Source organism: Microcaecilia unicolor, chromosome 8 (assembly GCF_901765095.1).
Source record: "Microcaecilia unicolor chromosome 8, aMicUni1.1, whole genome shotgun sequence".
Taxonomy (NCBI): Eukaryota; Metazoa; Chordata; class Amphibia; order Gymnophiona; family Siphonopidae; genus Microcaecilia; species Microcaecilia unicolor.
The window spans coordinates 96,065,090-96,081,066 of NC_044038.1; the positions used below are offsets into that span (position 1 = coordinate 96,065,090).

Here is a 15,977-nt window from a genome sequence, read left to right on the forward strand (position 1 = left end):
TACTTTAGAAAGTTTTGTTGGATAACTTTGTTTGCATAGTTCTATAAGTACGTAAGTGTTGCCATACTGTTGCTTTGTTTGGACACTCCTCTTCATTTTTCTAATTTTCCATTTATTAGGAGTGACATTTTTTCCCTTGTTTTTCCTGTGGACAGAAACCCAAATAGTAGCAACAATGTTCCATGCTATTGATCTCAGGGCAAGCACTGGCTTCCCCATATCTATCTAAATAGCAGACTATAGAATTTCCTCCAGGAACATGTCCAAATTTTTTTTAAACCCAGATACATAACATCCTCTGGCACCACTCAGGAATTTGTAGACCTCAACTATATCTCCATTCAGCTATCTCTTTTCCAAACTGAAGAGTCCTAACCTCTAGCTTTTTCTCATATGATTTTTCTTGGGCGCTGACCCCCCCCCCCCCCCCAAGGTAGACTGTAGCATCAGGTAACTATGATTCAGATTATTCTTCCCAATGTACATCACTTTGCATTTGTCCACATTAAATTTCATCTGCCATTTGGATGCTTAGTCTTCCAATTTCCTAAGGTCTTCCTGCAGTTTTTCACAGTTCGTATGTGTTTTAACAACTTTGAATAGTTTTGTGTCATCTGCAAATTTAATCACCTCACTTGTCATTCTGATTTAAAATAGCACCAGTCCACTATTCACCCTCCTCCACTGAAAAATAAAATGGTCATTTAACCCTACCCTCTGTCTAACTCCTATCCCATGACTTATTTTCTCAGGAGATTCTCATGAGGATTGGTGAGGCAAGACTTCTTCCCTTGGCTGAATTCATGCTGACTCTGTCCAATTAAACCATGTTTATTTATATGTTCCGTAAGTTTATTCTTTATAATAGTTTCCACGATTTTGCCCAGCACTGACATCAGGTATACTGGTCTGTAAATTTCCCAGATCACCCCTGGAACCCTTTTTAAAAATTAGCCTTACATTGGCCACCCTCCAATCTTCAGGTACTATGGATGATTTTAACAAGAAGTCACGATAGATGTAGAATCACTATACAGCAACATTCCCCATGCGGATGGCATAGCTGCATGTGGGAGGCTCCTAAAAACATCCACACTGGACCATCAATACTCACCAGAAACTATTACAAAATTAATCAAATTTACTTTAACTCACAACTACTTCCACTTTAACAATGATATCTATCTACAAATAATGGGCACTGCGATGGGCACCAGGACACCACCCCAATATGCCAACCTTTTTATGGCTGAGCTGGAAGAGACATTTCTGAATACATACAAGACCAAACCCCTAAAATACTACCGGTACATCGATGACATTTTTATGATTTGGACTGAGGGGGAAGAAACTCAAACAATTTTACAATTCCTTCAATACATACCATCCTACAATCAGATTCAAAATTGACTACTCCCCAGAAAAAGTCAATTTTTTGGACACCACGGTCTCAATCAGCGATGGCTATATACAAACATCTATACACAAGAAACCCACAGACAGATGCAGCTACCTCAACAACTCAAGCGTCCACCCTTCATATACAAAGAGATCCATTATCTACAGCCAAGCCACAAGATACCACCGTATCTGCTCTGACCCAAGGGACAGAGACAGACACCTTGAAATCCTGACTGCATCCTTTGAACAGAAAGGCTACAACCCCAAAATAATCTCCAAGAATATTGCCTCCTCCCTCAAAATCCCAGGGAAAATCTGCTACAGTACAAAGAAAAAAAAAAGCCACAGACAGAATCTCCCTTATAGTGACATACAACCCAGAGCTGGAAAAATTAAGAAAAATCATAAAAAGATCTTCAGCCTCTACTCCAGGAAGATGAATTACTGAAAGAGATTCCCATCCCCACCAGTGCTGGCTTTCCGACAGCCATCCAACTTAAAACACAAGCTAATCAGAAGTAAGCTCCCAACACAGACTCAAAAAGAAGAGAATGGCACACATCCTTGCAATATATGCAGCTGCAAACTATGCCAAAACATTTCACAGGACCCCACAGTCATTCACAAAGGAAAAATATTCAACATAAAGGAATCCTTTACATGCTCATCTTCCAATGTGGTATACATCATTCAGTGTAAAAAATGTGACGAAGGATGCTATATTGGCGAAACAAGCCAGATGCTAAAGACAAGATTTAATTTACATAGACATCACATGAAAAATGCCAGTGCCAGCCAGGATTCCACTCCTGTGGGCCAGGGGCATAGCCAGACTTCGGCGGGAGGGGGGTCCAGAGCCCAAGGTGAGGGGGCACATTTTAGCCCCCCCCCCCCCGGCGCCGCTGACCCCCCCCCCCCACCAACTTTGACCTCCCCCTGCTGACGACTCTTTCGACCCCCCCTCCCCCGCCAGCCGAGGTCCTCTTCTTCCTTCGTTCTGTTTCCGAGTCTGACATCCTGCACGTTGTATGTGCAGGACGTCAGACTCACAGAAACAGAACGAAGCCTTGCAATCTGCAGGGCTTCATTCTGTTTCTGTGAGTCTGATGCCCTGCACGTTGTATCCTTTGCTGGCGGGGGTTGGGGTCCTTCGCCAGCAAAGGTAGCTTACGGCGACAGCGGGTTGGCGGTGGGGGGGGGGGGGTTGAGGGCCAAATCTACAGGGGCCCAGGCCCCCGTGGCCCCACGTAGCTACGCCCCTGCTGTGGGGCAGCACTTTACAAAACCAGAACACTGTACCAGTGATTTCATAGTAAGAATCCTGAAAGGGAACTTTAAACAATACAGGAACATAAGAGCTTTGAAGTCAGAATGATTAAATATTTTGACACCCACCAGACAGGACTTAACAAGGATCTGGGTTTTCTAGCCCATTATCCTATCCTATATAATAAAAAGCACCTCCAACATTCTGAAGCTGACTCTGTGGCACTGTGGCAGTGTAGGGTTCGTAAGTCTGTAGTTCAGCGTTTCATTGGCTCTCACGTCGAGGAAATGGAATGCTGCATAGTTGCCAAACAAACGAGACGTCACAGGAACGAAGAACCAATCAGACAGAACGGAACTTGGAGGAGGGAAGTGGAGTGGATTGAATTTCTAACAAACAATCATATACAGGGAGGTATGAACATCAGTGGAGGCAAGTGCACAGAACGGAAGGGAAGACAAACATTTAATCACTTTGTCACTCAAACACATACATCACACACACACACACACACACAATCACTCTTATACTGTCTGTAAAACACACTGTCACTCTCAGTCTCACACATGGGCAACTGTATGTTGCATTCTCACGAGTAAGGAGCTCTTCTGATGTGATTGTTAAACTGACTGAAGGGCCTGAACACGGAAAACTTTTACCACATTGTAACAGTTTACACAAAAAATATTGTATATAAAGAAATCTTACACATGTAACCAACAATTATATTCAGAATACAACTGTGGAAACATTAATGGCAGGAACTCATTTCATTGCGTTAAGAAACGGGCCTTTTTTACTAGTAAACCATAAAGTTGTATTGCTCTGTTTGTCACCCACACCTATCCAACCCCATCCTGTTAGACTGTCACTCAAAATGCTTTGATGTTCCCATGGATATCTCCTGGTCTCTCACCTATCCAGCCCCACCCTGTTAGACTGTCACTGAAATGCTTTGATGTTTCACTTATATATACTGTCATTTACCAACACTTGCTTATTTCCGATCTGACGAAGAAGGGCAAGCTTCGAAAGCTAATCAAGAAATGCATTATGTCCAATAAAAAAGGTATCATTTTCTTTTCCATGTTTTATTTGTATTGATTAACAACAAGTTACAGATCACTAACAGCAGATCAGGAATTTCATGTTTGAGTTCTTTCAGTACCCTTGGGTTCATGCCATCCAGTCCAGGTGATTTTAATTTTTCGATTTGACTCAGTACATCTGAGATTTCTTTCAGTTCCTCCTATCATCACCCCTAAAAACTATTTCTGGTAAAGGTAGATCTCTTAGATCTTCTTTCGTAAAGACCAAAGCAAACAATTAATTCAGTCTCTCCGCTATGGCCTTGTCCTCCCTGAATGCCCCTTTGCTCCTTCATGATGTAATGGTCCCACGGATTCCCTTGCAGGGTTTCTGCTTCTGATGTACCTGAAAAAGTTGTTACAGTGAGTTTTTGCCACTGTGGCAACAGCAAGTTTCTGTTCATATTCCCTTTTAGCCTTCTTTATCAAAGCTTTGCATCTAACTTGCCAGTGATTATGTTGCTTCTTATTTTCTTTATTCATGTCATTTTTCCATTCTTTGAAAGATGCTCTTTTGGCTCTAATAGCCTCTTTCACTTCATCTTTTAACCATGCTGGCTGTCATTTGCTCTTACGTGGAGGGGCATAATCGAACGGGGGTGCCCATCTATAAGGGTGCCTATCTCTAATGATGGCCCCATAAAGCGGCGTACCTGACCGTATTATCAAAACAACACAGCTGGCCATCTTTCGTTTCGATAATATGGTTGGGGCCGGCCAAATCTCAACATTTGGGCCGCTCTTAGAGATGGCCGACATTGGTTCTCGACGATAATGGAAACTAATGGCGGCCATCTCAAAACCAGCAAAATCCAAGCCATTTGGTCGTGGGAGGAGCCAGCATTTGTAGTGTACTGGTCCCCCTCACATGCAGGACTCCCAACTGGGCACCCTAGGAGGCACTGCAGAGGACTTCACAAATTGATCCCAGGTGCATAGCTCCCTTACCTTGGGTACTGAGCCCCCCAAAACCCACTACCCACAACTGTACAACACTACCATAGCCCTTAAAGGGAAATGGGGGGCACCTAGATGTGGGTACAGTGGGTTTCGGGTGGATTTTGGAGGGCTCCCATTTACCACCACAAGTGTAGCAGGTGGGGGGGATGGGCCTGGGTCCACCTGCCTGAAGTGAACTGCAGTACCCACTAAAAACTGCTCCAGGGACCTGCATAGTGCTGTGTTGGAGCTGGGTATGACATTTGAGGCTGGCAAAAAATATATATTTTTTTTTTGGGTGGGAGGGGGTTGGTGACCACTGGGGGAGTAAGGGGAGGTGATCCCCGATTCCCTCCGGTGGTCATCTGGTCAGTTCGGGCACCTTTTCAAGGCTTGGTCGTGAACAAAAAGGGACCAAGTAAAGTCGGCCAAATGCTCATCAGGGCCGGCCTTCTTTTTTCCATTATCGGCAGATGACGGCCATCTCTTAACCACACCCCCGTCCCGCCTTCGGTACACTGCCGACATGCCCCCTTGAACTTTGGCTGGCCCTGCGATGGAAAGCAGTTGAAGCCGGCCAAAATCGGCTTTTGATTATACCGATTTGGCCGGCCATCTCCCGATTTGTGTTGGAAGATGGCCGCCTTTCTCCTTCGAAAATAAGCTGGATAGTAAAACAGTAGATGGCATCAGATAAAGACCAGTATGGTCCACGAAGTCTGCCCAACAAGATAAATTCAATACATATGGTATGAAGTTCATCATATGTATACCTGAACTTAATTTATCCTTGCCTTTTTTAGGGTATAGACTGAAAAAGTCTGTCCAGCACTGGCTTTGTTCTAAACTGAAAAGCTCCACTGCAGCCCATCCAAGTCTATTCAGCCTCAATCAGGGCACAAACCGCAGAAGTCTGCCCAGCACTGGCTTTCCTACCTAATCACGCCTATGCTTCTTTGGATCTAATCCTTCTAAACTATTCATGATGTATTTTAAGCCACATTGAGCCTGCAAAGAGGTGGGAAAATGTGGGATACAAATGCAATAAATAAATAAATAAATAAACAAACAGGATTCCTTTATGTTTATCCCATGCATCTTTGAATTCAGTTAGTTTTCATCTCTACCATCTCCCGTGGGAGGGCATTCCAAGTATCTACCTCCCTCTCGGTGAAAAAAATACTTCCTGACATTATTCTTGAGTCGGCCCCCTTTCAATTTCAATTCATGCCCTCTAGTTCTATCACCTTCCCGTCTTTGGAAATGGTTGTTTGTGAATTAATACCTTTCAAATATTTGAACGTCTGTATCATATCACCTCTGTTTCTCCTTTCCTCCAGGTTTGCTACGTAAACCCCCTCTTCTTTCCACTTTTGTAAATACGTGGAATGCATCTGGTCTGGTCTTCCAAGATGGTATTTTTAAACAACATCCATGCCTGATTTAAAATCCTAACCTATGCAGCCAATCCTTTTACCTTCTTTGTAACCATTTCCCTCATGTTATCATAGTTGCCCTTTCGAAAATTAAATGCTGGTAGATTTCCTTTGTGGATTCACTCTACATATTAGCTCAAACTTGATCATGTTACAATCACTGTTAGAGGAACCCACACTGTTACCTCTCAAACTATGCCTTGTAGGCCACTAAGGACTAGATCTTAAATAGCTCCCCCTGTTGGTTCCTGGACCAGTTATTCCAAGAAGCAGTCATTTATTACATCTAGGAATTTTACCTCCCAAGCACTCCCTGATGTAACATTTATCCAGTCAATATTGGGGTATTGAAATCACCAATTATTATACTATTGCCCAATTTGCCAGCTTTCCTAAATTTCTGTAAATACAAAGGTTGGTGGCTCAGCTGTTTGGGGAGGCTAAAGTGGTCTGGGTCCAGGGCAAGACTATCTATTAATTGACTGACACTAGAAAGAAAGGTCAGCAAAATAGTTGTACCTTATATTAAACTAGTAAAAAAGGCCCGTTTCTGACACAAATGAAACGGGCGCTAGCAAGGTTGTCCTCGGAGTGTGTATGTTTGGGAGAGTGTATGTGAGAGTGACTGTGTGTTAGAGAGAGAGTGAAAGTGTAAGTGTGTGTGAGAGAGTGAGTCTGGGTGTGAGTGTGAGAATGAGAGTGTGTGCAAGTGCATATGTGAAACACAGTGTGAGAGAGAGTGTGTGTGCGACACAGATTCTCTGTGAGAGTGAGTGACTGTGTGACACATAGAGAGTGAATGTGATACAGTGTGAGAGTGTGTGAGAGTGAGAGTCAGAAAGACATTGTATGTGAGAGAGAGAATGTGTGTGTGACAGAGATAACTCCCTTCCTCTCTCTCTTTCTCTGGTGTCAGCTCCCCCCCCCCCCCCTCTGTTGTCTGAGATTCCCGCCACTGCACCCAAGCAATTGGTGTGCTGGAGGGGAGAGAGAGAGAGAGAGAGAGAGAGAGAGAGAGAGAGAGAGAGAGAGAGAGAGAGAGAGAGAGAGAGAGAGAGAGAGAGAGAGAGAGAGAGAGAGTGTTGGGGGGCAGTTCAGTTTGGAAGAAGAGGGGTGCGGGGGGTTCATGAAGCGCTACCAGATGTGAGTGAGTGAGTGAGTGTGTGGGGGGGGGTTCAGGAAGCGCTGCCAGTTGAGAGAGAGAGTGAGTGAGTGTGTGTGTGTATGGGGTTTCAGGAAGTGCTGCCAGATGAGAGAGAGGGTGTGTGTGTTGTGTGGGTATGTTGGGGGGGTTCAGCTTGGAAGAAGAGGGGTGTGGGGGTTCTGGAAGTGCTGCCAGATGAGTGAGTGTGAGTGGGGGGGGGGGGCGGTTTATTAAGCATTGCCAGATGAGAGTGTGTGTGTTTGGGGCGTGGGTTCAGGAACGGCTGCCAGATTAGTGAGTGAGTGAGTGTGTGTGTGTGGGGTGGGGGGGCAGGGGTTTCAGGAAGCGCTGGCAGATGAGAGAGAGTGAGTGTCTGTGTGTGTGTGTACGGGGTTTCAGGAAGCGCTGGCAGATGAGAAAGAGAGAGTGTGTGTGGGGGGGAGGGGGTTCAGGAAGCGCTGCCAGATGAGAGTGAGAGAGAGAGTGTGTATGTGTGTGTTGGAGGGGTGTGTGGGGGGGGGGGTGTGTGTGTTGGGGGTTTCAGCTTGGAAGAAGAGGGGTGTGCGGTGCTGCCAGATGAGTGAGTGTGTGTGTGGGGGGGGGGGGGGGGTTCAGGAAGGGCTGCCAGATGAGAGAGAGTGTGTGTGTGGGGGGGGTTCAGGAAGCGCTGCCATATGAGAGACTGAGTGAGTGAGTGAGTGTGTGTGTGTGTGGTGGTGGGGGGGGGTTGCCAGATGAGTGAGTGTGTGTTTGGGGGGCAGGGATTTCAGGAAGCGCTACCAGAATAGAGTGTGTGTTTTGTTTTGGTTTTTTTTGGGGGGGGGGCGTTGAGGAAGTGTGGCCAAATGAGAGTGTGTGTGTGTGTGGGGGGGGGGGGGTTCAGTAACCACTGCCAGATGAGTGAGTGTGGGGGGGGGGGGCAGGGGTTTCAGGAAGCGCTGGCAGATGTGAGAGTGTGTGTGTGTTGGGGGGGGGGGGACGTTGAGGAAGTGTGGCCAAATGAGAGTGAGTAAGTGTGTGTGTGTGGGGGGGGGGGGGTTCAGGAAGCGCTGCCAGATGAGAGTGTGTGTGTGTGTGTTGTATAGTTCAGTTTTGTGGGGGGGGATCCTGCTTTAAAGAAGAAGGAAGGAAGCGCCTCCTCAGCGCGATGCCCCCCCCCCCGCCACCATCCCACCCACCGCGATGCACCCGCCCGCTGCCATCCCACCCACCATCGCCATCGCACCCACCGCCGCATAGTTTTGCTGACGGGTGACCCAAAAGGCCACCAGCAGAAGTCCTGTGTTGTCTGCTGAGTCTCACTCCAGCGATCTTCGGCGTTGCTTGTTAGCCTGTGCAGGGCGGGGTTCTGTGCGTCTGACGTCCTGGACGTGCAGGACGTCAGACGCACAGAAGCCCTGCCTGCACAGGCTAACAAGCAACGCCGAAGATCGCTGGAGTGAGACTCAGCAGACAACACAGGACTTCTGCTGGTGGGGTTTCGGGTCCCCCGCCGGCAAAGCAACGCGACGGTGGGTGGCTTGGGGGGGGGGGGGGGGGTTCAGGAAGACACTCGTGAGAGGACTTTTTGTTGGATCCACTGTTTGTTTTACCCTATTGGTTTTCCTGTGGAGAGCTCACCTTCTGTGGGTGTTTGCTTCATATATGTAAAAAACAGATTTCATGTACAAAAAAGTCATTAAAAAACACAATGCATATATACTCAATAGAAGAACTATTCTAAAAAGCAACCATTTTTCCAAAGAGATATGGTTTATAGTATACATTTACAGCTACAAACAAAAGTACAAAATAAAAATAAATGCATATATAAAATGATGAGCAAATAAGCTCCAGGACAAAAGCAAATATAAAAGGCATATAAACCATGAATAAAGATACACCATGTCCAACCAAATAGATATCTTGGTAAACAAAGATAAAGGAGCAAAATATAAAAAATGAATGCACATAAGAACATACCTATAAGAACAGCAATATGTGGTAATCAATCACTGATTCAAATGGTAAAAAGAAACAAGCAAGCCATAGTCCACCATATCAAAGGCAGAGGCAAGGTCAACAGAAACTAAAAAATCCAAATTGCCACCATCCAAAATGCATTGCATCTCATTAACAGATTTACTAGAGTCTTCTCGGTACTATAACCCAAACAAAAAGACATTTGCATCGGGTGTAACAAAGCATTATCAAACTCTACCAGTTGGCTCAGAACCAGCTGCTAAATCAGCTTAGCTAAAAAAAACAAATTAGAAATCGGCCTGTAGTGCTCTGGTTTCAAAGAGTCTAACATGCAATGGAATTCTACCCAAACTCAAACTTTGACTCACCATTAAAAAATACTAAAAGGTAGGAGGCCATGAACTGGTAAGAGCAACCAAGTGGGGGGAGCCGGATGTGAAGACATACTTTTCTTTAATTGCCACACAACCTTCTCAATAGTAGTGAGATTTACTTCCTGGAATTCTTCCCAACTAATACCACTCACCAAATGAGATGAATCAACAAAAATGACATGACCCAGGTGCAGGAACAACATCAATTACTATCTGGTGCAGTTTATCTTCTCCACAAGAAACCATGCTACTACTCAACAGACGGCACCAAAGGCTTGCCCAGATGTAGAACTCCCACACAACCGTGTTACCACTTCCCTCAGTTTCCAGGCTGGACAATCATCCCGCTCAATCGAGGTCTTAAAATATGTCTACTTTGTCTTTTTGATCTCCAATATATAACATTTCCGCAATGCCCTGCATTGCTGATTGAGCAAATTTAGTGAAGCTTCGACAAATGCCCTCCAAGTGTCTCACATACCTCTTCAACCAGTATAGGCCAGCATAATACCAGCACTCATGGGAATCTGTGCATACCTCTATCCGATACAATGGGGCTACTTGATCCAAAGCTCCTTGCAGAGTTTTGTTCCACACAAAGAACGGGATTCAAAATCACCAGGAAAACATTGAAATAAAGGGGACAGAGTCGATGGAGCCACCCCTCCCAAATATCTAGAGTAGACTTCCATAGTACCACCCTGCCTCTCCTGAATGGAGAAGGCAATAGCCCTATAGTCCATCCAAGAAGTAAAGGTTAACAACCGAAAATTCTGAATACAGGTTAGAAAAAATTAAATCCTAAATATGGCCCTCTGAATACATAGGCAAGTACACTGCGCCATTTCCAAATTCTGCAACAATGAATAAAAAGTCCTAGAACGTGGTAAGGTTAGATCATTCATAGGGGCATTAAAGTCACTCAAAAATATAATATGGAGAAAAGCAATGGTGAACTCAGCAATTGTTTGTATTATTGCATCCCAATCAGTCATAGAAAGATTAGGTGGGCAGTAAAAAAAGAGCACCATAAAAGTGCAGGACAAATGCACCACAAGAAGCTCTTACATCAGAGCTTATCAACTGGCAACTCCACAAATGGACAATTGCATAGTCCTAATCCACTACCTTTTCACGCAGAACATGTGCTTGCAACAAACGCATACCCCGAAAGTACACAATGTGCCAGCCAAAACTCTTCCCCAGGGTGCAACCAGGTCTCTGTCAAGCAAACCACTGCAGTTTCAAGCTCTCCACTTAAATCAAAGTTCCATCTTATTTTTAACTGATCTGCAATCCTTGAGGCGAGACCTGATTAATCAACCCACAAGAATACAAAGGAATTTTTTTTTTTAATTGCTCATTCTACGGCCTTGCAATGGCAGGGACAACAACCTATTACCCCACCAGACTGGGATTTGGAGGCCAGTAGTTGGTTGCCCCAGCACCTGTCTGGGAGCCATATCAATCAAGCTCCCATGGAGAACAAAATGCCAGAACAGTAAAACAAAAAACACTCTTTTACCTATTTGACCTCCCAGTTGCTTGCCCCTGTCGCTCGTCCCAAGGAGGAAGCCCAAGGAGCACAACCTGCTCTTTGGGTGCGCTCCTTCAGCGTGGACGATGCAGACGTCTTCACTTTTAAAAAGCCTAGGCTTACTTTCCGGTGGTCATGTGATCACTGCCACAGCGTTATGCTGGCCCCACTCCCAAATAGATCAGCAGCAATAGAACCCAGGAATTTTCCAGTGGTCAAACAAGCAAAAAAAAAAAAAATTTTTCACTAGCATTCAAAGGCAATACCTTCTTTACGCCAGAAATGAGCAAAAAAAATGGCAACATCTGAATATAAAAGTGAAACATAAAAGCATTCCAATGGGAAAGAGGTGGAGAGGGAGTAGGTAAGAAACAGGCAAATATGGATAGGGAGGGAAAGGGAAATGGGACTTGATATACTGCCTTTCTGTGGTATTTTGCAACTACATTCAAAGCGGTTTACAAATATACAGGTACTTATTTTGTACCTGGGGCAATGGAGGTTTAAGTGCCTTGCCCACAGTCACAAGGAGCTGCAGCGGAAATCGAACCCAGTTTCCCAGGATCAAAGTCTGCTGCACTAACCACTAAGCTACTCCTCCACTCATAGGTGATCAGAAGGTGACAAAGCAGAATAAATTTTCCAGTATAAATTCATGGGCTATAATGTGATAGGTCTTAACAGAGATCTGTGTTTCCAGTTTGGTTGGTGTCAAAATATTACATCATCTTAACTTCAAGAGCCTTGCGTTCCCATCTAGGAATAACTAAATATATATTCTCTCTCTTTTTTTTTTTTTTAAGATTTCTATTTATTACCTTTAAAGTGAATAAACACGGCAACCACTATTTTCTGCAATTAGCAAATCCATCTCCCCTGTGACAAAGGTTCCCTTTCTGAGAAAGGCTTGAAAGATAATGCTGCTTACAGAGGTACAATGAGAGCAGTTCTTGTGAGCCATATTGGGGTTTCTTTATCTACAATGAAGAGCTCTTGACTGTGTAGGGGTGGGGAGAAAACAGGGTAGAATTATCCACAATGATTAGGTGCTTCTAGAGATGAACAACAGGGTAAAAGTTATGGGGTTGATATTCAGCTAGGGAAATATTTTTTTTTAGCTGCTGGCAGCGTTATTCTTGTATTCAATGCCTGGTCTTTTCCAGGCACCAGCATTAAATACCTGGTTTATGCGATATTCAGCATTTAACCACATAAGCAACACCGCATAACGACAGGTCTGACTTATGTGGTCCAATTTGACTGCTAAATTTAGACAGTTAAGTGCATTTAACCTCAAGTGCCAACTCTGCTCATGAACTGCTCACACAATAGCCAGCAGTCTGTGGTGATACAGTGGCACTATCCCCTAGGTTCTATACATAGCGCCCAAAATTGGATGCTAATATTTGGGTGCTGATCCAAGGTGTGCGCCAACTAATACAATCAATGGTACTAAGCCATTTAGACTACTGCAATGGAATTTATGCGGGATGCAAAGAACAAACATTAAAGAAACTTCAGACTGCTCAAAACACAGCAGCTAGACTTCTTTGGAAAAACGTGATTTGAAAGTGCAAAACTACACTGGCTCCCAATCAACGAACGCATTGCTTTCAAAATCTGCACTCTGGTTCATAAAATTATCTACGGTGAAGCCCCAGGATACATGACAGACCTGATCGACCTACCAACTAGAAACACATCCGAATCAACACGAACGTACCTAAATCTGCACTACCCAAGCTGCAAAGGACTGAAATACAAATCAACTTACACATCCAGTTTCTCCTACATAAGCACACAACTGTGGAACGCATTTCCAAAAGCCTTGAAAACTATGTACGACCACCTAAACTTCCGGAAAAAAACTAAAAACTAACCTGCTTAAAAAGGCATACCCTACCAATCCAACATAAATGCCTGATCTCTGCAACACAACAAAACTAAAGTACGTAATGGACATAACACAACTCTTCCACTGTACGACTCCCTAATGTGGCTGTGCCACATGAACTTTATCTTAGCACAATATCACTTTGTATTTGTTTACACCGGAGTCTGTAAACGCCTCTCCGGTACTATGTAAGCCACATTGAGCCTACAAATAGATGGGAAAATGTGGGATACAAATGTAACAAATAAATAAATAAATTGGCTAACAAGCTAATAACTGGATCGGCACCAATTTGAATTTGTTTGCACATCTTGCTACGCGCTGTTCTATAACAATGTACTCCCAAATCCCATAGCACGCAACCCAAAAAGGGGCTTGGCCATGGGAGGTGCATAGGCGGGTCATTCTTAAAATTTGTGTGCAGTGTTATAGAATATCAGGGATGTGAACTCAAATTGGGCGCCAGAAATTACACCTGGTTTCAGCAAGCATAAGTCTTGGTGCCCAAATTTAGGTGCTGAAATCAGCATGCAATGCTGTTCTATAATGGGCGCCCATCTTTGAGTGCCCATTATGGAATTAGCATTAAGTGCCAATTTGGCTCTGATTTTTGAGCACTATGTAGTCAATCTAGCCCCATCAGTTAAGTGTCACTAAATATCAGCAGATAGCCCTCAACAAGCAATTTAACTGGCCAGGAGCCGTTTCATTTTGATTAAATCGCATTGAATATTGCCTCATTTCTTCAACTATGGCATGAGAGTTAGGAGAGTTGTGAGACTTCAGTGAAACTGAAAGAGTTGGGCCACTTGCAGTATTCAACCTATAAGGGAAAAGATTTGTTTATATTTAGCTCACGTCAACTTTTTTTTCCAGTAGTATCTCATGGGGAGTTACATTCAGGTACGCTAGGTATTTCCCTGTCCCTTGAGGGCTCACAATCTAATTTTGTATCTTGGGCAATGGAGGGTTTACTGACTTGTCCAAGCTCACAAGGAGCAACAGTGGGGTTTCAAGTAGTTTTCTCACCACTAGTTTGCTCCTCCACTCCACAATTATATGACTCTTGCAGACAGCTGAACTGCCTGTCAGCATCAAGGAGGTTTAATTAATAGGAGATAGCAGGAGCGTGCTTGGCCCATTATCTGGCCCAAAGCCAGTAGGCGGAACTTGCCACCATACATCATAATGTATTTTGAGTGTATCAAGATGGCAGCGCTGGATAGGGAAGCAACTTTGGTGCAGATGACGTCATCCTTGTCACATGATGCCATCTCCTCTCGGTCAAACCTCCTCGGTCAGCATAATACAAAATGCAAGCTTAACTGTGTAGAAGGGGCACCTCCTACCATTAGCCTAATAGTGGAGAACTGTCCCTATGCGAGAAAGTTCCTGTTTTAGACAATATCAGCACCTCTACCTGGTGGAATCACTACATGTAAACGGTTCACTGTTTGTTCATCCTCTTATAAAATATTTGTCTACTTTTACGTCACTCAACTTAGGTGTTGTTTTTGGCATTCTGTTGAGCTTACTTTCATAAAACTACCCACATGGGGGGTCATTTTATTAAAAAAAAAAAAAGTTTGCATGCAAACTTTTTTGTGTGTGTATATAAAGTCTCTTATAAAATCTTCCCATGGGGGTACATGCATAAAAGCATGGTGACAAGAAGACACATACTTTTACTGATTCGCCAGTAGACATGGTTGGAGGCACAGCTTGGAAAGAATACAGGTAGAATCATGAAATACATGCATAGTTTATTAAATACCCATCTATGCAGCTGCCAAGGAAATTTTAAGGCACACCCCCCCCCCCCTCCCAGTCCACCCCCTGGCTCACCAAAATTCTATGGCTATGACGCCAACAAGCCACCTCCTCCTCTAGCAGCAGGAGACACCTTTAATAAAACATCTCCTGCTGCCCCGGGACCATTCTCTTGATAAGAGCTCTGAGATTTTGCAGCTCTTATTGCAAGAATGGTCCCGCAGCTGCAGGAGATAATGTCTTATTAATGCATCTCCTGCTACCAGTGCCCATGATTTTATAGAACAGCAACAAACTAGGTGCCTACATGGCCTCTCAACCTAGGCAACCTACTATAAAAATCAACTAGTACATGTATGTTTGTGTGTTTCCATTATCTATGAAATTGTATGATATCCAATTTTGAATTTTACAGGACTGTTTGCTGGACTGTAATCATGATTAGTGAGTTTAATTATCAAAATCTTTAGGGTGAGAAACACTGGTCCCTCTAAGCTGAGCAGAAGTACTCCAAATGCATTGCTGCCGGGGGGGGGGGGGGGGGGGGGAGAAGGTCTTCAATATTGTTTTTTCAATCGCTAGGGACAGGCAGTTTCCCTGGAGTCCTACCTATCTTGCCTGTTCCTCACTATTAATGATAGTGAAACAGCACCCCCCCACACACTTGCAGGACTGTAGGTAGAGGACTCGGGGGGTGGAGACACTAAGCTAAAGATTTACCTAAGGCACCTTATACCCTTGCATTGGCTTTGCAGGCCATCCATCGGTGAGTTGAAGCTGAGCCACACCTGAGTCATGCAGCAAGTCAACCTAAAGAAATTTAATAAAAACATAAAATTATATATACATACATATGAACTTAAAATGAATATTTGACTCGATGCAGTACTGCATTTTGGCACAGTCAGCGCCTGCCTCAGGAGTCAAAACTGTACATAAATAACAAAATAAAATACAATAAATTAATATAAATATAAATGCATAAATAAATCATCATTTGATAAGATACTAACCACATTATATCATATACACAAGTTAATATAAATTGATAAAAGAATCATATGTAAAAAACAGATTTCATGTACAAAATGTCAAAGAAAGTCATAAAAAACAGAATCCATATATATTCCATAGAAGAAATATTGTAAAAGGCAACACTTTTTCC

General features: G+C 43.9%; 1 protein-coding gene across 1 annotated transcript in view; it reads right to left on the reverse strand.

The window, feature by feature from the left end:
* C8H17orf113 (chromosome 8 C17orf113 homolog) overlaps positions 1–15,617 on the reverse strand; it is a 142,120-nt gene extending 126,503 nt beyond the window's left edge. Inside the window, 1 exon segment of the mRNA XM_030213355.1 lies at positions 15,533–15,617. The gene's annotated coding sequence lies outside the window, so the exon portion shown is untranslated.
* Positions 15,618–15,977: the final 360 nt, after the last annotated feature.